Here is a 24133-nt window from a genome sequence, read left to right on the forward strand (position 1 = left end):
CACATGGAGGGATGACCCCACACATGGAGGGATGACCCCACATGGAGAGATGACCCCAGACAGAGGGATGAATCCCTGCATTTGTTCCTTTTCCTGCTACTGTGATAGAATATCCAGACAAAGCAGCTCACAGAAGAAAAGGTGGTGGTTCTGTCTAGCATTTCCGGAGGGATACAGTACACAGTGGTAGGAGCAGGAGTCTGGTTGGTCACATGGCGTCCACAATCAAGAAGCAGAGGATGAACTTGAAGTGGGGCCTGACCATAAAGCCTTAAGGTGACATACCTCCTCCTGTGAGATTCTGCCTCCTGAAGAGTCCATGATCTTTTCATAGCGCACCAACTAGCTACAGATAAAGTATTTGAACATGTGTCTAGGAGGACGTTTTGCATTTAGACCACAGCAGTCGCCGTCTGGTCCTCCATATCACCTGTCCATTGTAGTTTCTATCTTCTTCCCCCGAATGTTTTATTATCTCAACACCTAACCCAGGCTATTGGCATCTCTTTGAAGACAGGGGCTTAGTCTATTTCTTTTCTTATTTGTGTTGTCGTGAAGGGAAAGGATTTCACATGTTAAATGTTCATTAGGAGTTTGGGGCAAAATAATGAACTGCCACGTTTTCTTTACAAATTCATTCTCTTGTGCACCTTCCTCAAAACCATCTTTCATTTATGCTCACTTACTAGCACGTATTTGATTCTCAAGCTTATTGTGAAATGCTATGTTCAAAAAAAATATCAAGCCATCTGCCATGTTGAGCATATTAATTCTCGAATACCACATACAGTGCTGCGTATGTGGGATTAGCTGTGACATCTAAAACAAATTACTCCAATTTTCTTTACATTGAATTATTGAAAGTTTTCTAAGCCTCTCTAACTTATTTAAAATGATAACAATTCCTAGCCTCTTCACTTACTGCAAGAATAAAGAAAAACAGCTTCGAAGTACTTAGCACAATACCTATAACACAGTAAAATAAACCTATTAATCTCCAGCTTCTCTATAATTAAAATATATGCATTTCACGATTTCTGTTTTTTCAACTTGAACAGAATCTCTCCCCCCCGCTCCCCGTGTGTTTGTACTTGTGTGCATTTTGTAGATGGCCAATCCACTTTTTTTTATCCTGGATTTCTGTGGCTAATTCATATTTATTTATTTATTTATTTATTTATTTATTTATTTATTTAAGATTTCTGTCTCCTTCCCGCCACCGCCACCCATTTCCCTCCCCCTTCCCCAATCAACTGCCCTTCTCTCATCAGCCTGAAGAACAGTCAGGGTTCCCTGCCATGTGGGAAGTCCAAGGACCTCCCACTTCCTTCCAGGTCTAGTAAGGTGAACATCCAAACAGCCTAGGCTCCCACAAAGCCAGTACGTGCAGTAGGATCAAAACCCAGTGCCATTGTTCTTGACTTCTCAGCAGTCCTCATTGTCTGCTATGTTCAGCGAGTCCGGTTTTAACCCATGCTTTTTTCAGACCCAGTCCAGCTGGCCTTGGTGAGTTCCCGATAGAACATCCCCATTGTCTCAGTGTGTGGGTGCACCCCTCGTGGTCCTGAGTTCCTTGCTCGTGCTCTCTCTCCTTCTGCTCCTGATTTGGACCTTGGAGTTTCAGTCCGGTGCTCCACTGTAAAAGGCTAATCAACCCAGTTATAAAATGGGGCACTGAGCTGAACAGAGAATTCTCAACACAAGAAGTTCAGATGGCCAAAAGACACTTAAGGTCATGCTCAACTTCCTTAGCGATGAGGGAAATGCAAATCAAGACAACTTTAAGATACCATCTTACACCTGTGCTGTGTAAGATGGCCTTTGCTGGAGAGGTTGTGGAGTAAGGGGTACACTCATCCATTGCTGGTGGGAATGCAAACTTGTGCAATCGCTTTGGAAAACAGTGTGACAGTTTCTCAGGAAATTCGGGATCAACCTACCCCTGGACCCAACAATACCACTCTTGGGAATATACCCAAGAGATGCCCTATCATACAACAAAAGTATATGCTCAACTATGTTCATAGCAGCATTGTTTGTAATAGCCAGAACCTGGAAACAACATAGATGCCCTTCAATGGGAGAATGGATGAAGAAAGTATGGAATATATACACATTAGAGTACTACTCAGCAGTAAAAAACAATGACTTCTTGAATTTTGCATGCAAATGGACGGAAATAGAAAACACTATCCTGAGTGAGGTAAGCCAGACCCAAAAAGAGGAACATGGGATGTACTCACTCATAATTGGTTTCTAGCCATAAATAAAGGACATTGAGCCTATAATTTGTGATCCTAGAGAAGCTAAATAAGAAGGTGAACCCAAAGAAAAACATATAGTCATCCTCCTGGATATTAACCTTCATCAGGCGATGAAAGGAGACAGAGACAGAGTCCAACATTGGCCAATCCACTTCAAATAAGGCAGTGAGCATTAAATACATTTGTTTGGCCAGGAAAACTCATGTTTTCTATGTCTGTCTCTGGCAACAACCTTATGAAATCTCTTGTTTTGCTGTTAACTTCTGTAAATTATTCTTCTATGTTTTTTTTTTCTGCAGCAAGAGCTATATCTGCAGTCTCTGATCCCCACAGTGCCAAGCACTATGTTTTGTGCTTATTAGGCACTCAGTAAACATCTGAACAACTCTAGCCTTGCTCCCTTGACCTGGAAACATGGGAGAAACTGTCTAATCTCTCTAGTTATGTCTGCAGAGAGCCCTGGGCCTCTGGAGGAGAGAGAAGGAGGTCAAGAATGGTCATTTCCCATTAGTTCAGAATGCTTTGAGTCTTCTCATCTTGTTTTCTGAAGTTGTAGGGAGTTCTTTTTGCTCTTACAAGTATTCATTCTCAAGTGAATTAAAAAAAAAACCCAAGGGAAGTCAAAGACTGGTCTAAGGTTCTTATAATGCCCATAGTTTCAGTATTTAGAGATCCAACATTTGTGTTCAAAAGGGATGAAGTGCCCCAATGAAGCCTGGGGGTGAAGACACTGGGGTACAGCTTTTCACCATGCAGCCCCAACCATTTATAAAAGGACATCGTATGTCCTTTTCTTCTTCTTCCCCCCTTTTTTTCTCTTTGCTCCCTTTATTCCTTTTCTTTCCCTCTCTCTTCTTTTCTACTGTTTTCCTGTCCCTTTTTCTCTTTAGAAATAGCTTTGTAAAAATCATATGTGTTTATTACAAAGAAACTTCAAGTGATGTAGTGAAATACTATTTTTTTCTCATGTAGAGTTATTTCAGACTTTCACTAGCTCCACCCATCTGGGACTAAAATGCAGGCCTTGTTTTGGGGGTCCACTCAAGTCATAATAAAGGCACTCTGACAGACAAGGGGTTCAGGCTTTCTTCAGAGACATCTCTACACCATAGCATGGTCTGTACTGGATCTCCAGGATGCTCCTTTGCATGTGTCAGTTTTGTGGGGTCAGGCTTCATTCACTCATTCTTTCATTGGAACAGATTTATTTAAGGTGTAAGATGTTTACTGACACTATGGGTTGACTTGACTGCTCTTACCCTTCTCCCCTCTCTGTTTTATGTGTGCTTCTTACCACCCTCAAGTTGATGCTTGCAAAGAGCTTTCTGGATGGAGCCCTGGTTGTCTTTCCAGTGTACATGAGTAGACGTTCTCTTGCTGAATGGTATCTTAAGCTGCCTTGCAGAAAGAGTACCTTTTAAGAAAGCATGAAAGAGCTTCTGCAAAAACCCATTTTTCCTTTTTTTTTAAAAACGAATGTGCAAATGTGCATGTTTAAATTCAGAAAAATACCCTTCAGGTTTAAATACTCTTATATTTTGGGGTCTCAGAGCCATACTCACTGTTGTTTCTTGGTATGGGTTGGGTCTTACCATGTGTTGCCAGATCAATGCTATGGGAATGCCTTTGAGTTTCTCACTTCATCCAGTAATGCATGAGCTACCCAACAGCAAGAGGGAGAAATGCACTCCCGCTCTGCAGAATGGGCACAAGATAAACATTGTTGCTGGATGTGGGAGTCAGACTACACCCGAGCTCTTTAGAAATCGAATGGCTTTGATAAAGTTGTCTGTACATGGTCTTACTATGAGACATTTTGAAGATCAGGTAGGTCACTCTACATTGGAATGACAACCAGGGCTCCACCCAGAAAGGCCTGTGGGTAGAGACAATTATATATGTTATATAGAGAAAAAGACCAAGACTAACTAGTTCAACCCAGATGGTCAATAAATGTCATAGCACCGTTGTTTCATAACTGAGTAAATTAGTTTCAATAAATGATGCTTTTTTGCAAACCCCTGATAATCTGCTTTGCAATGAAGGCATTATTGGGAGCATTAGATGTGTTCCAGGTTCCCTTCAGAGCAGTTTTTCATAACTCAACTATTCTATTTGAATCTTACTTTTCCATATGAACTTTGCCTTTCTGCTCATCTTTTTCTTGGTGCCACCCAAATAACTGTCCGATTGTGCCTCTATGTTCACCATCTCCCGACCTAGCAAGGAGAAGCTGAGAGGCACACATTCACAAGACACTGGATGTTTGTTGATCACTGGGACACACTCAATCACGGATCCTAAAATGGAATCTGGTCTTATAAAGTGGGGTACAATAGGGGCAGTAAGTGGGTCATGGTGTTGAGAAAACTTGACTGAAGTTTACTTCCCATACTGCACATTTACTACAGGTCAGGTGCTCTGATATGTATAGAGAAGTGAGAAATTGAGAGGGATATGATTTCTACACCTTCAACTTTGATAGTCTAGGTGGAAAGGAGAGAAAGAGAAAAATTAATAAGAAAATCAAATATTTTCCTTCCCTGTCTTCGTTCCTTCCCTGTTTCATTCCTTCTCTCTCTATTCTTTCCTCCCTCTGACTTCTTTTTTTCTCCTCAGTCCCTCTACCTCTCCCTTCCTCTCTCCCTTCCTTTTCCTTTGTTCTAAGGTTTGAACCAAGCACTTCACACACTGTGGGCTAGCGGTCTACCATTGAGGCGTACCCCCAGCTCTTCCCTTAGTAACATCAGGTTTGAAATAAGATGAGGACATGTACACTTCTGGAGAAAGGTGTGGGAGCCATTTCTTTCATTATTACTGTTATTATCATTATTTCATAGTGTCCAATGAGCACTGGCATTAAAAGCCTCCAGAGTGAAAGCCAGGAAGACACATCCTGAAAACCACTCATCATAAAACACTAGCATCCCAGGAACTTTTTCTTTTCTCTTAAAATGACACATGAAAGAGATATTTTTAGAAACAATTCACCCATTTCACAGATTAAAATATGATATTTGGAAATGCTCCCAGATTTTACAAAGAGAGCTCAGGGCAAATAAAAGCTAGAAACTGGGGAATTTATTTCCTCATCGTGCACTGAACCAATTGGAGACATGCTGTCTCCAGACTGTATTTTCTTTTTAACAGCTATAAAGTGAATGAGCTCAAAGGAAAGTCTAGTGTCTTGCGGCAACTGATATGAAAAAGGACAAGGCAAGAACAGATTCCTCATTAATGGATGTGTGTTCTGGCGATAGGGCTAGGGGGTGGAAAGGTCATTTTGAAAAGCAAAGTGAAATATGGACGATGCACAGAAATTATCTTGTTATCTGACTCGGAGACACGAGGCTGCACGTTATCCTGGGTCCGTTTATTTTTTTCTCCTGGTTTTTCTTTTATTTTTAGATAAAAGTGAGCCAGACAGAGATGAGAGCAATTTTTAGCGCTCTCTCTCTCTCTCTCTCTCTCTCTGAGCTTGTGGGAGCCGAGTTTTGCTTTTCTTACACGTTCTGATTAGAAGTGCCATTTGACTGTTGAAGAAGAGAATCAGGGAGCATGAAATCGAATTGAAAATCTTGGGGAAGTTTGGCTGAACAAAATACCATGTAAAAGTTGAAATGTCCTGTTTATTAAGTGTGTTCCATCACAATCGGACGGAATCTAAGACAATGTATCAAGTGAAATGAACGGTCTCTCTACTTCTCTCTCTTTTTTTTTTTCTGAGAGAGGGAGGAAGAAAGGGAAGAAAGCAGGAGGGAAAAGAAGAAGGGAGATAATGGGGGGCAGGCATAATACCAAAGGAAATTTTAGTTAAACAGAAGCATGCATTTAGAAGGCAATTATTTAGGTAATCCTCTGCAAGGTTCTGTGTATTATAAACAACTTCAGTTAACTCTCAAGTACTTGACCAGGGATGTTTTAAAAAAAAGGTCAATGAGGATTTTCAGGTGCTGTTTAAATGTGCCCTCTGCAGGGTCTGAGGTTCACATCCAGCTTTGTGTGTGTGCCCAACTGTCTCCTTTCCCCACCCAGAAGTCTTCCAGGCATCTCCTAGCGTCTTGTCTTGGTAATGGAGGTGAGAAAAAAAATCCTTCCAGCCTCTTTATCTTTACTTCCTAATATCTCTGAGAGTGAGACACAGCTTATGACGTAAGATACACCAGGCATAGTCATAACACAAAGGAACAAAAGGTCAGTTGTGTTGCATTTGGTGTGTATAGGTTTGCCAGGCCATCTCCAAGCAGGGAAAAGAAAGCCAATTGAGATGAATCTTCCTGTCCAGAGGGCATAGGAGGTTATCTGGGATGGTGTGGGGAAAGCTTGCACAAAAAGGCTTGAAATAGCATGCAGGGACTTTGTAGGACAGAACACAGAGTTGAACTTCAGGTAAAGGACACATAATGTATCAGCTTAAGCAAGATTTGAAATATGCTTCTAGCAGCTCATTGCTTATTGACAACTCATATTTAACTGGATATTCAGCAAATGACTTATTTACCTGCTGTGTTGTGCCTCTGGGCATATTGGAGTAGAAGCTGGGAGAACCAGTAGTCACAAAGAGAGTGTGGGGTTGAAGCTTACACTTTGAAGGCCCATTTTTGTCCATGTGATGGAGGTGGGTCATCCTTCTATCTGTTGTTTCATTGGTTAAGTAATAAAGAAACTGCCTTGGCCCATTTATAGGCCAGCCCTTAGGTGGGTGGAGTAAACAGAACAGAATGCTGGGAGAAAGAAGCCGAGTCAGGGGTCGCCATGATTCTCCCACTCCAGACAGACGCAGGTTAAGATCTTTCCTGGTAAGCCAGCTCGTGGTACTACACAGAATATTAAAAATGGGTTAGATCAATATGTAAGAGCTAGCCAATAAGAGACTGGAACTAATGGGCCAGGCAGTGATTAAAAGAATACAGTTTCCGTGTAATTATTTCGGGGCATAAGGTAGCCATGCGGGCGGCCGGGTGCAGGGGACGCAGCCCTGCCGCTCATATTACAACAGAGTGGCGCCCAACGTGCTAATGAACTCCACGTAAAACCTGAGAGGGCTTAAAAAGGACACAGAGAGAATTTAAGACAGCTTTTTGCTGTTTGTGGGTTTCATGCCGCAAAGAAATTGTCCTGACTCAGCAACAGGAAAAAACTGGCTGTTTTAAAATGCCGGCTTTCTGGGCTGTGCCGCCATTGCGATCTCTGTCTGGCTCCTGTGGGAGACAGAGCTTTTGAATGGATCATTTGGAGTAAAGTGCTATGGCTTGCTTGATGGCAATGTGGACTGCTGTGTGCCTGGAACTGTGTGTGGCTCAGGGGCACCAAATGGCTCTGAGGCAGGAGGGCTCAACTCCGCCATGCTGAACTGTGCTGGTCTCAGGCAGGAACTACCGTAATTACCATAATAACAGCGCAGTTAAGGTTTAAACTGAGCTGGACACAGGTGGTACCGTATTACCCCTATATGGTGCAACTTAAGTTTTTGAGAAGTGCTTAACATTTTAAGAAATGCTCCTGGATAGTAAAAAAAAAAAAAAATTAAAGATTCACAATAGAACTGATTCAGACACTGTTGGATGAATGTACGTAGGCTTGAGAGAGAGAAAAAAATATATATAAAGAATAAAGTTAATGTCTTAAAAAAGGGTAAAGTCTTTAAAGAGACAGAGTACAGGTAGTTATAGATTAAAAAAAATAAAGAAAAATAAGCCACGTAAAAATGAAAAATTCACAGAGAGTCTTGATTCTTTGTATTATTGTGTTTTCTTTAAAATTTTTGACTGTTAAGGAGCTAAGTACAGAGAGACATTTCATTATATGGGCTGCCAAGCTAAACCAGAATGGATATAAGGGTATTATGATTTCAGAATATGGGTCTAAGGATATGATGCTTTGGAGAGGGTCTTCTTTTGTTTTCACAGAGGATGAGACTCTGTGGATTGCGTCTATCCCAATATGGTATGATAGACCACGCCCTCCTGAAAGGTTGCTGTGAATACCTTCAGAAAATTACTTCACTCAACTGCCAACCAAGATGACCCTGACACACAGGTTACACTACGAAAGATCTGAATAACAGCGCCCCCATTCAGCAGGAAGCAGTTTGGAGAGAAAAAACTGCGCCCATATTCCCAAATATTGTTTATAAATGTTCTTTTACATTTAAAGGGGGAAATGATATAGGTATGAATAATTTGCATTGGTATGGATTTTAAGGTCAATTTTGTTATGTGTATATGTATTTCTGATCTTGATTAAGGTATTGTGATTGTGTAGTTCATTTAAAATGTAATGTATAATTAGGAAATATAGGTTGCTACTGGATAATCATAAATAATAGTCAAGCTTGTAGTCATGTTAGTTAGATTTTCTAGATGTGCATAGATATATTTCAGCTAGATAGGCATTCTTCATATCTTTCAAAGACTGCAGAATATGGCATTTAATATTTTAATAACTTAGGGCTTTTCATGACAATGAGACACGTCTGCTCCTGGCAGCACCAATCTACTTCAAGAGGATGATGGGCATTGAAGAGGCTCCTTAAGGAGTTTGATAGCCATTTGGGCAAGAAACTGTTCTTGCCTGGACTGTTGCATAAACTGGACACAGAGAACCCACAGAAAGAGGACTGCTGAACTTGCCTGAAGGTGAGATGGTCTTTTGGGGTTCCTGACTCATGAAAGAGTCTGCGAGACATTCTGCAGGACACAGCAGATAGTGACTAAACTGTCTTTGGAATTTCCTGCTTCATGAAAATGTGTCTGCTGGATACTACGGGCCTGTAGGCCGAAGATGGATGCCCCAACGGTACAAAAGAACTTTGGGTGACTGTCCAGGCAGTGAGATGTCTCTGTCATTTCTAAAGTTTGAAGTTTCTTATTTCTTGTTTACTTAGGTAATATTATATCCTTCTGGAGTCTTTGATGGAGTTGAAGAATGGTTAGTTATAGTTATAGTTTTCCTTAGTTATGATAAAAGATAAAATAGATATAAATATTGTAACTGTAATTCTTGCTTGATAACCATTTTGTTATATGTAATTTTACTATGTTAAAGTTAAAGTCTTTCTTTTTTGTTTAAACAAAAAAAGGGGAAATGATGGAGGTGGGTCATCCTTCTATCTGTTGTTTCATTGGTTAAGTAATAAAGAAACTGCCTTGGCCCATTTATAGGCCAGCCCTTAGGTGGGTGGAGTAAACAGAACAGAATGCTGGGAGAAAGAAGCCGAGTCAGGGGTCGCCATGATTCTCCCACTCCAGACAGACGCAGGTTAAGATCTTTCCTGGTAAGCCAGCTCGTGGTACTACACAGAATATTAAAAATGGGTTAGATCAATATGTAAGAGCTAGCCAATAAGAGACTGGAACTAATGGGCCAGGCAGTGATTAAAAGAATACAGTTTCCGTGTAATTATTTCGGGGCATAAGGTAGCCATGCGGGCGGCCGGGTGCAGGGGACGCAGCCCTGCCGCTCATATTACAACATCCATGTGTAGATAAGCTAGATTAGAAACATGATTATGCCATACATCATCGAGTTGGCATCATTTGTGCCGTTCATCAATTAAAAATGGCAGGCAAAGTGAACATAGTGCTATTTCTACTAAAAAGGACTTTTTAGTTCAAAGAGTCACACAGCAAAATGACTTACAACAAACTTTCATCTGGTTATTCTTTTGGACATGAGATAAATGTATGAGAAGAGAAAAAAAATGCTTGGGTTAGAGCGAGGAAAGTTAAATAAAACCAGCAGGATAAAAAACAGACACATTTGTGTCATGTATACCATGTATATGTGTTTCCTGTTTAATTTGTAAGTGGGGCAAAAGAGATAGATGGAAGTGCCTTACCCTATCTAAATTCTATCTAAATCAAATCAAAGACACAATGCCTTGACTCATAGCCACAGAGACAGGCACTGCATAGGGACAACAAGGAATCAGCCTGAACATGATAGATGGTTCCTTCAGTTATTAAGATATCAAGGCTGTGAGAATGTTCCAGAAGACACTTTGATTGTATCTGTATTTTAGGCTGTTTACTGTATCTACACGGCATGGGGTGACGTAGTACGTTTTTGCTTGTGGTATTGGTTGAACTGAGATATCTAAACACCTCAACAGGACGTTTGCTAGACACAGAAACTGGGGGGGGGGTGGGGGCGGGGAAAGCAGTGACTGCAGATCAAGGTAGACTTCTTTCTCCATCCTCATTAAATATGTGGCGTGTCTTTTGTTTACTCTTTTTCTTTTTCTTGAAAGGATTTAAGACTACTCATAAGTAAATGTGAGGATAAAGACTCCGCCACATGTGGCTCCTCGAACATTTTAATTGTCTTTCATTTTAAAGTTAGATGCAAAGACTTATGGTTCCTGCATATGTTTCAGGAAAACTATGATAATCCTTATATTTTATCTGCACTACTTTTTTGGATTGTTAGTTCATTGTATGTAATAAACACACATCATTAATTCCTACGTGAGCCATGGTATAGCACATATATTTTAAAAACTCTTAGATACAAAAGTTCTATTTGACTTGAGCAACTTGTCTTGGTTTCATTTTTACTTATTAGGAAATATCCCTGTAATTTGTTTAAACTTGTCTTCACTCTAGATGAGGTCTTTAAGGACAGACAAAAATTTAGCTGCGGTAAACACAATCCGACTTTCATCATTAACACATTTATAGATAGAACAGACCAATAACCATAATGTCATAATGAATGACTGATTCATTGAGTTTTCCTGGAATGGTTTTTCCACTGGTAGAAAATTCCAAAATGTGCTATTAATAACAAGAATTCAAGTCAATACAGAATAAGTCAGTTCTTCTTCTTTTTTTTTTTAAATCTATTTGCAATTATGCTTTGCCTGGGGGAAAGTCTTAAACACCTACAGAAATAGTCTGAAGGTTGGGAAACATGTCTTCTACAGAAAGAGTGTAACATATTGGGATGAGTCAAACTCCCAGGGTTTCTTCGAGTGATTCGGCAGGATCTTGTCCGATGTGCTGAAGACAACATCGGGTTCCACATAAGCTCAGAAGAGAGGCTGAATATCAGAGGATCAAGGCTGATGGGAATAAACAATCAACAGGTAGCCTTTACCCTGGGTTAGGAAACTAACCTGGAAACAGGTTTGCATTGGATATGGTAAAATGTGATGGTCTGGGGCTTTTAGCTAACACTGAGTTCAGAGTAGGGAAGACAGTGGTAGGGCTGCTGTCAGGCTAGTAATGTTTAGAGGCGACTGCAGAACAAACTTGCTAGGTTAGAGAAGATGTGAAGACCTGGATTTCATTCCAAAGGTCTGGGGCCCAAAATGATCTTTATTTTGTTTGTTTAAAGCCTGATTTTTTATCTGGGCACCACACTTTGAGAGCATGCTCTCTGCTTGTTGAGAGGACATAAAAACCATGTCTAAAGAAGAAAAAACACAGGAATAGAAAATATTTTACACAGCGGAAAGAACTTTGTTGTTAAAAAGAAAAAGGTTTATGCTCTCTGCTGTTGAATGTATACAAGGGCCAAGGAGCTGGTGTTTCCATATAAGGAGGGACTTAGTGCGAGGTATGCAGGTAGAGTGGGAGACTGTGTGACCTCAGTATATCTCTCCGCTGGCAGGGCTAGAGAGGGGTCATTTTCTGCTTCCCTGTAGGTCTAGAAATCTGTGGTCCATCTACATCTACTAGTCTATTGTTAGAAAGATGCTTAGGGTATTCCTGCATGTTTCCTGGCACACGTATCTTCTAAAGAATTATTTCAGGAAATTTACTGATATGAAAAAAGAAAGAAAACCTAACTGAATTAGATCTTCGTTATTCTACAGAAAAGGAAACTGGTTGATTGGACCGGAAATTCAATTTTCAGGCTCAGCTATTGGGAACATTCAGCTGGGTGTGTGAGCATGGAGTTTTCATGTCTTGGGGCAACCTTTTCAGCATAACTAGTGCATAGAAGGGTAAAATGAACTATGCACATGAACACAAAATCTGTATCAAAGCAGTTTCTGGGGCTGGGGGTGCAGCTCAATGACAGTGTGTTTGGGTTCAATTGAAAACAACAAAAAGCAGCTTCCATAGCTCCTTCGATGCAATGCCTATCATCATCAGAATGTCTGTGTTGTTTGCTCTTACGTGTACTGCTGTCTCCTTTCAGGTCTTTAATGTGCAGTGAAGTATGTTCATTCGTATTCATTCATGTCACATTCATGTCAAGCCCCAGCCAATGGCTTTCTTATCGATAAGGAATATTTGATATTGTAAAATATTTACATGGAAAGTAAGTCAGCCCTTTGGAGTTTGCTTTAATAAGATTAATGAAATCACTTCTTTGATTCATTTTTTTCTTTCTCTTACCACCCTGTCTGTCTCATTTCTGCCAGCCACCAGCTGGCTTTTTCTTTGGTTGTTCCCATCACAAAATGACTTTAAGCTGAAAAATAATTATACAACAAGAAATTTGCTCCAAAAGTTACATGGAGCCAACTATGTCAGCAATGCAAAGAACTAGTACATTTTGTTTTGAAAATAAAAAAAAAGATGGATCTGGCAATTTGTCTGCTACTTAACCCCTTAATAATATTTTCTTCATAAGTGAGGAAAAAAGTGAAATGAGTTACTTTCCTCCGCTTTATCTCTAACACTTCAATGTGAAAATTTGGCAGTGTCATCAAATAGAATCTTTTGTAAAGTATTGTAGAGCATTAAATATACAATGGTGTGTGTGTGTGTGTGTGAGAGAGAGAGAGAGAGAGAGAGGAACAGACAGACAGAGAGAGCAAGTGAGAGTGAGAACACTAAATTATATGGTTAGATGGTAGATGGTTAGGATACAATTCACACATTAAACTTTTTATAATTAGGATCAGAATCATGCTAACAGTTTTGATACATTTCTTATGTATATACTTCAGGCATTAATATCTTACTTTCTTTCCTAATCTCTTAGCATTATTACATGGTACACTTAGTTCCAGAGTTCAGAGTTCCAAAAGCTCAAGCCAGAATTTTCCAGTCAGCATTATCTCAAACTAATGTTCAGAGAAATGAATCTGTAGGCAGAAAAGCAGATGCTGTGTTCTCTCCTTCTCAATAAACAGACCAGTGGAGGGCCACACCGTTTCCCAGGTGAAACAGCTAATAAGGCTGACCGGGGATGGTTTCCTTGCACTGTGCTTCGAGACAACCCTAGGAACAGGCAAAATGCACCAGGGTCAGACAATCACGTGGAATGACCTCAGATCTGTGATTCTGAGACTGAACCATCAGCTAGCCTGTTCTGTGTTTTAATAAACTTCTCCCATGCAAAGGCCTGCTTTAAAGCACTGTGTTGCATGTTGTGTTATCTAATGGAAGCGTGAATTTGTCTGTTCCAAGTGTGTGTCTGTGGAAAAACAAAGCTTTCCTCAAACATGAGGTCCTGTGGTTACATATCATTTTAATAGAGCCACATGCAAACAGCACAGCTTCAGGTCAAGAAAGTGCTTACAGCCTGCAGGTTGCAAGAGATTAAGTTCTATCCAATTACTTTCTCAGCAAAAGCCAGTGGAAAATTAGATACATCCCACCAGGCAATAAATATATCACACTAAACAAAATTTAAACCAGAGAACAATCGACCTCTTTCTTTGTTCTTTCAAAGGAGAAGTGGATTAGACCTTTTAAGAAAAAGATCAAGAGCATTTTATGGGGGAAAAACTATTTGGACTGAAATCAAAATGTTATGAATAGTACTTTCTAAGTAATGACACAGATCAGCAGTATTTGTAACCATAAGAACAGTGTGATAAATTTTAATCACTTGGGACTCTGGCTCTGTGGGAAGTGCTTGCTACATAGGCATCATTTATAGGTTTCCAGTTATGACCTACGTCCAGAAGACATTTTAATGATAACCGGAGAAAGTAGATGGATTGTCTTCCTCGAGTGTTGAAATTCCTGCTTGTTGTCATGTTCGACTCTATTAAAGGCTGTCAAAGGTATGCTTCATCCTAGCAGTCAGGATGCAAGACCAAAGGGATAGAGCTATCGAAGATAAAATATGCTAGCAACAGACACTCCTCAGGATTTCCTGTGGGAGTCTGACCAAAATAAAGCAATATTAATAAATATAAATTCTGGAACACTGTTATCAACAGAAACAGGGTCTTGAAATGTACCCTTGAAATTCTTCTAGTTTCCTCGGGCAGGTCAGCTATTTCTGTGTAACTGTGTAAACTGTCTGACCTCTCCACAGGGACAATTGCTTTAAATTATATTAAAGACTCAAAGACTCTAATAGATCTGTGAGAGGAAGGAGTTTCATTTGCCCGACGCTCTAAATCTTGGTGCTCACTCAGGGTCCTTTAGCCCCCCTGACCCTGAAAATATTTTGATGGGGCAAAAGTGCTTTCAAAGCATTTTTACATTAAAGGACATGCAACTGGCCAAATTGCTTTTTATGGTTTCCCTGTCTTATTGTTAGTATTGTTGTTGTTTCCTTAATTTTTTTTTTTTTTTTGGTTGCATTTCTGGAGTTTGACTCCATGTCTAGGCCAGGCAAGTGTGCTACCACTGAGCTACACTTTTTGTCCTCTGGCTCTGTTTGGAGGGAGAGGAAGTTCAAGTGGTCCAGACAGAATGAAGGCGAGATGAAAGCATCTACCAAGCAGATCTGTGCTGTTAATTCTAAAGAACTGACACACTCCTTCAGAGACTTCATCACAGGACTCTGAAAAGCCTCCCTATTAATGCAGTGCAAAGTCAAACAAAATTTTCCATCTCAGGATTTGTTATACAGTTAAGAGTTTCAGGATTGGAGCCTTCAGTTTCTCATGGCTTCCAGGAGTAAGTAAATCATCTCCCATCTAGAAGGATGTCTTCTTGTAACCTTGCTTTTAGTCTATTGTTTGTCCACCAGTAACAAGGTGGGGAGTATTTTTTTCTATGATTTTATTGAAAATATTCCTTATGTCTTTGGTAAGTTCTTAACGTCACACCCATAGATTAGTGCATCTCTCAACCCTCATAAAAGGAGTTTTGTAGTAGATGGCAGTTAATACAGAGACTCACAACCCGTCAACACACAGTGTTGTAAAAGACTGTAGAGTTCTCATCTTTGCGTGGGACATGTACATCAGACACTCCTACCCCAAGGCTTAGAGACAACTGCAGAAGATGGGAGAGTAGAGATGTAGTATCTGTCAGACATCAACAGTTGCAGTTGTACATACTACCATGACTGTGACTCCATGCACAGTATCAAGCCAGCCCAAATCCAAGAATGGATGAGGGAGGGTCTCAACAAATTTCTCCTTTTTCTGAGAAGCCATTGGCAATTGATGGTTTTCAGGGAGAGAGGGGGTTAGTTTTCTCCAGTGATATGGCCCCTTAGAAACTTCCTATGCTCCAGTAGATGGTCCCACACCCATGCACACACAGGTAGCACTAAAGGGACTCAGTGGGTGTTACATTTTTATTTAATTGGAGAGACGGCTCAGTGGTTAAGAACACTTGTTTCTGCTGCAGAGGACCCGGGTTCAGTTCACAGCACCCACACAATGGTTCTCAACCATCGGTAACCACAGTCCAGAGGATCTGAAGCCCTCCTCTGCCCTCCATGGGTACCAGGCATGCTCATTGTGCATCTACATCCATACACCCAGAGTGCTGTACAATAAAACAAATTCATCTCAAAAAGATTCACACATGCTGAGATCTGAAGAGGCTTCTGTTTTCCAGGTGGTAAAACTCTAAAGTTTGTTCTTTTGAAAGATAACTTCTTTCAAAGAATGGGTGATGTGGTTGTGTGCCAAAGATAAAGGCAGAAAATAAACGATGCCATAAGAGCCACATCCCCCACTTTTGACAACTCTCAGTACTGCTGTCTTTTTCCTTGTTTCTGTACTCGAAGTTCACCTGGTGTTAAAACAAAAAGGTAAAGTATTCCAAGTCAAGGGTTGCTGTTGGACACACTGATGCACCAGGGCTCACGTTAGATGTGCTACATGTTAATTCTGCATAGCTGTTTGACTATCCAGTGATAGGCCATGGCTCAGTTCATTGAACAAACACTTGTGAAAGGACGGCCCTGTTCAACACCATGGGTGACTTGGCTTTAAAAGAAGGGGCTTAATTCTAGTTATAGAAATTTCTTTTTCTGTGACCACAGACCTGGATCCTTCTATACTTCTTGTATGTCCCTACTCACTCTTACCATGGGCGATTCCTTGACTTCTCTGTCTTCCACAGTCAGTCTCCAGAATCAGTGACTTACTTTAATTATTATGACAATTGTCATTTTTGTTGTTGGAAACACAAAACTGTGATTAGCTTTTCTTGCTGTTATTATGTTTACCTTTAAAATATTTTTCATTGCTTTTAATATTTTAGGGAGGAATTATTTTAAAGTTCTTTAAGGTTTTATTATTTTATGTGTATAGGATTTTGCCTGCATGAATGATTGTGTGCCATGTGTGTGCCTGCTGTCCACAGACGTCAGAAGAGGGCATTAGATCCGCGATAACTGGAGTTACAGACAGTTATGAACCACTATGTGGGTGCCAAGAATCGATCCCAAGGCCCCTGGAAGAGCAGTCGGTTCTCTTAACCACTAAGCCATCCCTCCAGCCCTCACAGAAGAGTTCTTTAACATATTGGAAACTCATGTCAGTAGGAATATTTTCTTAAATGCTTATTATTTATCTTCTTAAAGAAAGGAAGGAAGGAGGGAAGGAAACGTTATCATGAAATGATTATCTGCAGATGTGTTGAAATTAGAAAACAGTAGAATTATTCTTGACTTCCTGGTTAGATTAACTTGTTTTAAATTTTTACAGCTTATGGTTGATAAATTACTTTAGGGGTAGAAAACATGGCTCAATCAATATATTTCCCATGCAAGTAGAAGAACCTGAATTTGGATACTCAGCATCCATGTAGAAAGTTGGACATGGCAGCAAATAAGTGTAACCACAGGACTGAAGGTGTGTGTGTGTGTGTGTGTGTGTGTGTGTGTGTGTGTGTGTGTGACAGAGAGAGAGAGAGAGAGAGAGAGAGAGAGAGAGAGAGAGAGAGAGAGTTAGTTGCTGGTCAATCAGTGAGTTCCAGTGAGAAGCTTGTCTCAAAAATAAGGCTAAATGATTGAAGAGGATAGTCTAGATCAACCTCTGGTCACCACACAGATGTGCACACACTCATATACATTTGTGCATGCACATATACGTGTGAACATATACACATGTGTATAGCATACACACTCACACACTTCTTGAAATTATTTTATAGATTAGCCATGAAAACTAGTTACAAATGGTAACTTCTATTAGTTATTAATGATAGCTTTTGACCTAGCATAGATGTAATAGTTTTCTCAAGAAATATTTTGATCTATAAAGTACCATTTGTTTTTAAAATTACAATTGAAATTCCATGGGTCTAGCTCTTTCTCTGCTGTCTATTCCACGACTGTGGACAAAGGTTGGACAAACTTGATAAGTCATGCTTTGTTGACATTCATAGGAGGCCTGCCTCTTTCCTAACAGAAACAGAGGAAAAGTAGATGGTGGGGGTGGGGAGTAGGGGGAAGTGGGAGGAGGGAACAGGAAAAAAAAAGGAGGGAGGGAAAACTGTGTTTGGGATGTAAAATGAATGAATAACTTTGAAGCACAATTAATAAAAACTCAGAGAGAGAAATAGGGGTTTAATCTGAAGATCCAAAAAGCAAAACAGCCAGCCACTGACTCTTACCTCGACCTCAGTCCAAAATGGAGATCCTGCCTCCAGGAATCTCAGAATAAGACTAAGACTGAGCGCTGTTTCCTCCTGTTTTATAATCCTCTCTAGTACTGGGATGAAAGGCATGCACCACTGGGATGAAAGGCACATACTGCCCAGTTTCTATGGAAACTAGTGTGGCTACTGGGATTAAAGGTATACGTTACTGCTGCCTGGTCTGGAACGCTGACTAGTGGGGCTGTTTTACTAAGGCAAGTTTTATTTATTAAGATACAAGTGAAATGCTACTACATAAATTTAGTTAATAAAAAAGACAAGCTCAATTATTTAATTCAAAGTCTCTATGAATTAGCAAACTTCTAGTGATTGAAAAATTAAGCTCTTGTTTTTAGTTTTCAAGACCTTTACTGCAAGTTCCAGCATCCATGTTATTAAAAACCGTAAAGATAATAACCAATCATCATGCAGGGTAAGAGGGAATGGGTAGAAGGAACAAGACTCATGAGAGCTCACAGATATATGGTGGCTCACAAATAATAGCAGGTCAATTATATATTTCAGAGCTGGACTAGTTATCAATTGGTTTTGACCTATTCATTTGCAGGGGTTGTTTACTGTTGAACATTCAATTCAGACACACTGGAGTTTTGAACCTCCCATCCTAGTGGGAAGGTCTTGTCAGAGAGAAATCTGAACGTGTACAGCATTGAGAAGGAACACTACGTACTGTGTTTTAGAGACTTTGAAGCTGACACCCTCCCCAAATATAACACACTCATCATCTCAACACTCACAAAGCTGTGATGGACAGCTCCGCTGAGACAGAAATTATTCAGCCAATATCGGAAGCCTCCTTCAACAAGTCCCTTTGAAGGCCTTTGTGTTCAGGGGAGAGATGTGGCCACAGCAAGAGTTGGGAATCAATCAAACCGATTATCTGTTTATTGCCACCTGGGAACGGAACTCACAAGCCTGAACTCTGGGAAGGCAAGTGATTAGGTTTCAGAACATTTGTCTTTAATTGAGCAACATCATAACTTTGCTTTTATTCAAACTGTATCCACCTTAAAACATCATCTGACTTTATAAATGTTTGTTACTCATAAATTTCAAGGTGAAATAAAATTTTAATTATTGAAAACCAAGAAATATCCAAAATATTTGTATTCCCAAATGTCTCCATTTTGCCCATCTGTTTAGAAATAAACAAGACTTAACCTAGATCAATAAGTGTGACTTTTTAAATGATGCCCTTGCTGCTTTCACACAAGGGCATCTTTCTCTTTGGTCATTATCCTCAAACTGCATGAAACAGTCACCTATGGACCCTTAACTTCTCTATAAAAATATAATCGGATATTCAAGGTTTTTTTTTTCTTGTTGTCGAAGTGGAGAGATGCCTGCAGTCAAAGCACGCAATTTCATTTTCAAGTAAAACAGTCTCAGATCTCTGTTATGAATGACTGGAATTTTAAAACAACAACACACCACTCAGATATTTTTCCAAGACCTGTAATCTGAAGCCTTCTCATTTACCCAAACCTCCCACCAGACAAGTAGGAAAGATAAACAAAGCTGCAGTCCCCTTGGGTTGTACATATCCACCAGGCTGCAGGACCCCAGATTAGAGCGGCTTGTCCCTGTATCCAGTGTATCCCAGAAGGACCTCTTTGGAGGAGGAAGGAGGAAGCACAGGGTTAGGAATTTCAGAAGATTAGGCAGATAGTCAAAATGCTGGATGGATGAGGCCGCCTGTAACTCATTAGCAGAGCATCTCCCAGGGGTCCTGTAAACATCCTACTGCAGGCAAGGAAGGCTGAGGTCGGTCTCTGACAGCCGGGATGAACGCTGCCCTGTGCCCACCGCCATCACAGCGTGTTCACAGTAAGAGAACCCAGGATGCTCTGCATATGCAGAACTTTAACAACGGTGATTTTCATGCCAGAGGCAGAGGGAGTGTCCTCTTTTTCATAAAAAAGGACTATGGTATTTATTCTCTGAAATAAAATGCATAGTTTTTCCGTCTCCGTGCACGGCTGGCTCTAAAAACTTAACAAACCCTTGACATCATAACAAAAGAAAACTAAAAGTAATTGATGCTAGGACAAGATGCATTTCAAAATGTGACATTTTAGGTGCCTCGTGCCCTAGTTGGGGGTGACTTCATATGATGTGTAAGTTTGGATTGTCATGATGTGTATGTTGTCAAGACTTTTTTCTACTTTGAGTGTGACCGAGCCACATGTAGTGATAAAGGTGTATTTTAGCAGCAGCCCAAACACCAGGCAAAGTTTTATACAACTAGAAAATTAATTATGCTGACATCCAATTTAGATAATTATGCCTATTTAAGCCACAAAGAATTGGTTTCTAGTCTCAGTTAATAAGAAACAGGTTTGCCCTCTGTACCCGGGGAACCAGGGAAGCTGCATAGACTTTGTCATAGGACTGTTCTGCACACGATGCCAGTTATCCCTATCTGGGTTTGTCGGATGCCAGCATTACATGCTTGTCCCTTTGGGCAGGAGCCATGGCTATTTTTCTTTCTAATATTCAAACATTGTGGAGCCCAGGGTTCAAGAAGTACTAAGCGCTTGGAGCCTTTTGCCCGCCTGGTCGATCACTCCTACCTCCTTCTGTGCCACTGGTGCTGCTTGTGTGCTTTTGCAAGGCAGACCTGGTGCCTCAGATGGCAGCTGAGGGGACTCCAGCACTTGCCATGGTAGACAAGAAACCCAAGACTGAGAATAGTGGTCACATCCATGGGTAGGTAGCGGCAGATGGTTCTGTGGTGTTTTTAAAGGTCAAGAGGCAGACAATTAGTGAACCAATGAAAGCCTATTGTGAAGCACAGGGTTTGTCTGTGAGGCAGATCAGATTCCAGATTGAAGGGCAACCAATCAGTGAGACAGACACACCTGCACAGCTGGAAGCAGAGGATGCAGATATGACAGATGTGTTCCAGTGACAGACAGGAAGTGTTTCCTAAACAGACAGCCTGCGACTCTACTGCTGCGTTTTGTACAGACCAAGAATGCATTCTCAGTTAGGAAGCTGTAGTGTGGATTCACCACAGCCCGACTATTACAGGCTAGATTTCTCTATTCTTTCATTTTCCTTCCCCATCCTTTTACTGGATGGAAAGTCAGACGTGTATGTGCACAGGCAAGGTGAGCTTTTCTACTTTCTCTTAAAAACAAAATGAAGCAAATGGCCAGTGTTCCGTCTTATTTGACATGAAATGGAGACGGTATGGGGAAGCACTGGTTCTGTGAAAACACCCCTTTCCATTAACAGCGCGCTCACTCGGCTCTTATCTTATATTCCAGCGAGTTATTTTTCTCTCACTGTTTTAACAACATAATCCAACAACCTAAAGCTCCTTGCATATTTTTCTTGATTGGAGAATTTCAGTGTTTTTCATTTGTCAAGCTAAAACCAAGGATGATTTTTATAACAATTTGTACATAGCTGTTGTATATAGGGCAATTTGCCTTTAAGTGGAGATAAAAAACCCAATCCTATGTAGTTTTCCTGCCAGGCTAAGAGTCTTATTGTTTAAATAAACTTTTTGTTTAAAATGAAAAGAAATAAATCTTACCTTATTTAAGAAAATAATGCCTGTGGTTGTGTGTGTGTGTGTGAAGGCAAATGTGGAGGCCAGAAGTTAATGTTGGGAAGTCTCTTCTTGATCACTTCTTTATCTTATGTTGTGAGATAGGTTCCCTTATTGAGCCTGAAGCTTTCTGTTTCGTCTAGACTGTCTGGCTAGTGAGCGGCAGTGCCCACTCGTCTCTGACCCCAGTACTGTACAAATATGAGCCGTCAGCTTTCACATGGGTTCTGGGAGTCCAAATTCAGCTCATGCCTGTGCATCAAGCACCTTGTCAACTGAGCCAGCCCTCCAGCCCTGCTCTTGCCCTCTCGGTGTAAAAATGAAGTCTTCTGGAGGTCCAAGAACCACACAGCTGCTCTGCTAGATTGGAGACCACTATAGGGTTCACAGGTTTATAAATCAGTTCAGTTTTTATATAATTGTTCCACCCGGTTCTTTACACCATGATGTTTTCTTTCCTTTTGCTTTAAGCCTTCATGTTTGCCTACCCTTTAAGCATCATATGAATATGCAACTTTGATATTTGCCATAGATCCATGATAAAACTGTTCTTATCATCATTTTCCCCAAAGCACTGTTTTCTGGGAATGATTCCTCCCCTTTAATCTGAAATGGTCTCTCCTAATGTAATCAATAAAGATGCATTTAAGACCGACAAATCTACACCCACATATAGGCATTTATATGTAAAGCCAGCTACATTTTGCAATCACATATTTTAAAATTCATGTGAGCCTGTGTATGTTGCATGTATGCAGGTGTCTACAGAGCCAGGAGGGAGTGATGGATCCCTTGGAGCTGTATTTACAGGTGGTTACAGGAGCAGCCTGGTGTGGATACTGGGAGCTGAACTCACATCCTTTGGAAGAGCAGCTGGTGCTCTTATCTGCTGAGCCTTAGTCCCAGACAAAGGAAGCTCCTTTGCCTGTCCAGGTGCTTGTCATCCATGGTTATGCCTTCTCTTGGAAGTCTGTGCACTTTAGAAACATCTTGATGGTGGGAACTAAACCTTACCCATCTCTGGGTTCTATGGTCAGCCTCTTTCAGATATTCAGTATGTAAGAGGCCCCAGACATGCTTCTCAGTGTTATTATTGTATCATTGTAGTGTATACAGCCTTAACCAAAGTGATACTAATAATTCAAGATAGTTCATTTTGTTATCCAAGACCGAGGCAGAACATAGTGTCAGGCAACATGGCTGTGCTGGGGGAACATCTGGGAAGGAACAACGGAGACACTGGGCTGGCTTGCAGCGGTCAGGAAATGAAGTGGTTCATTCCTAGCAACGGCCCATTTTGTATTTTGGAGGCAGAGATGTAAACAATGGCAGGCTCTATGAAAAGCAGCTGCAGTTAGGGATGTCTCAACAAGCTTCATATGTGCAAATGACAGGAAGGATTCCCAGTGCCATATTGTGTTTCTCAGCCTCACACGCAGCACAGAGCCGTCACCGTCTATAGTGTTGCTCTGAGTGCCGTGTAGAACAATGCGTCCATATCCTACTTGTCATGGGAGTGAAGGTGAAAGTCGAAAGGGGTGGGGTCACTGACATCCACTGGTTGCTTTTTAAAAGCTGTCTATTAACCCTGTGAATTCTGAACAAATTCTGTCTGGAGAAAAAAAAATTTGGAAAAAAAAATCACCTTCATATTAAACATGCGCCAATTTTATGGATTATTTCTACCTCCTGTTTTCCCCCCCTTCTGAGTGCCTGCTGATTGGTGTCAGGTTGTTTGGGTTATCACCTTCTCATTTGTACGTTTTCTTGTGAGAGGACAACATGTGAGATCTAACATGATGTATTAGACACCTCAGAAACCGTGGGAAAATGTAGGTAAGCTTATGGATTCTTTGGAAATGTCCATAAATATTTACAAGTACAGAGTTAAATGCAACTTTTTCAAATGAGCTGTATTTTTTCTTCTTCTTTTTTTTAAATGGAAAGCATCAAGTTCAGGAAGGCAGAACGTCAAAAAGACACCAGAAAATGTAATTTATATTGCAACCTGGCTACTTGGCAGACACATGTAATTTTCATAATGCTTTTTCTTAAAGTCTTTATACACTTAAAGTTTTAAATTTGTGTGTGTATACATGTGTGCATGCATGTGCACGAGTGTATGTGAGCATGTGTGCATGTGCGTGTGTGTAGTGTGGGCGATCTGAAGATATATTTTGATGACTAAATTCAGCACACGGCAGTTTGCAGTCATTGCCTCCTTAAATGTTAGGAACATCATTCATCACTTCTCTGGCTTCTTAAGCTTGTGATTCACAGTTTGCAATGCCAGATTTCCCAATGGTTGGACTTTTTTTCTAGACTACTTTTTTTGAAGATTCATTTAATTTTTTTTTTATTATTTGTGTGTGCTTGTTCACGTGTGTGTGTATTACACGGGTATGTGAATGTTTTTACCCATGGGTCTGCATTATTCTCTCCTTTCAAACAAGGTCTATTACTGGAGTTTTTGTTGGTCTGATTTGTCCATGAGCTCTTGAGGTCAGCTTCTCTTTTTGCCTACAGCAGTGGGATTATAGACACGC

The 24133-nt window shown here is 40.5% G+C and overlaps 1 pseudogene; it reads left to right on the forward strand.

Annotated features, from left to right (window-relative positions):
* The first annotated feature begins 20690 nt into the window (after positions 1-20690).
* On the forward strand, positions 20691-20939 carry LOC130869501 (small ubiquitin-related modifier 2-A-like; annotated as a pseudogene).
* The last annotated feature ends 3194 nt before the right edge of the window (positions 20940-24133 follow it).

This window comes from Chionomys nivalis, chromosome 2 (genome assembly GCF_950005125.1).
Source record: "Chionomys nivalis chromosome 2, mChiNiv1.1, whole genome shotgun sequence".
Classification (NCBI taxonomy): domain Eukaryota; kingdom Metazoa; phylum Chordata; class Mammalia; order Rodentia; family Cricetidae; genus Chionomys; species Chionomys nivalis.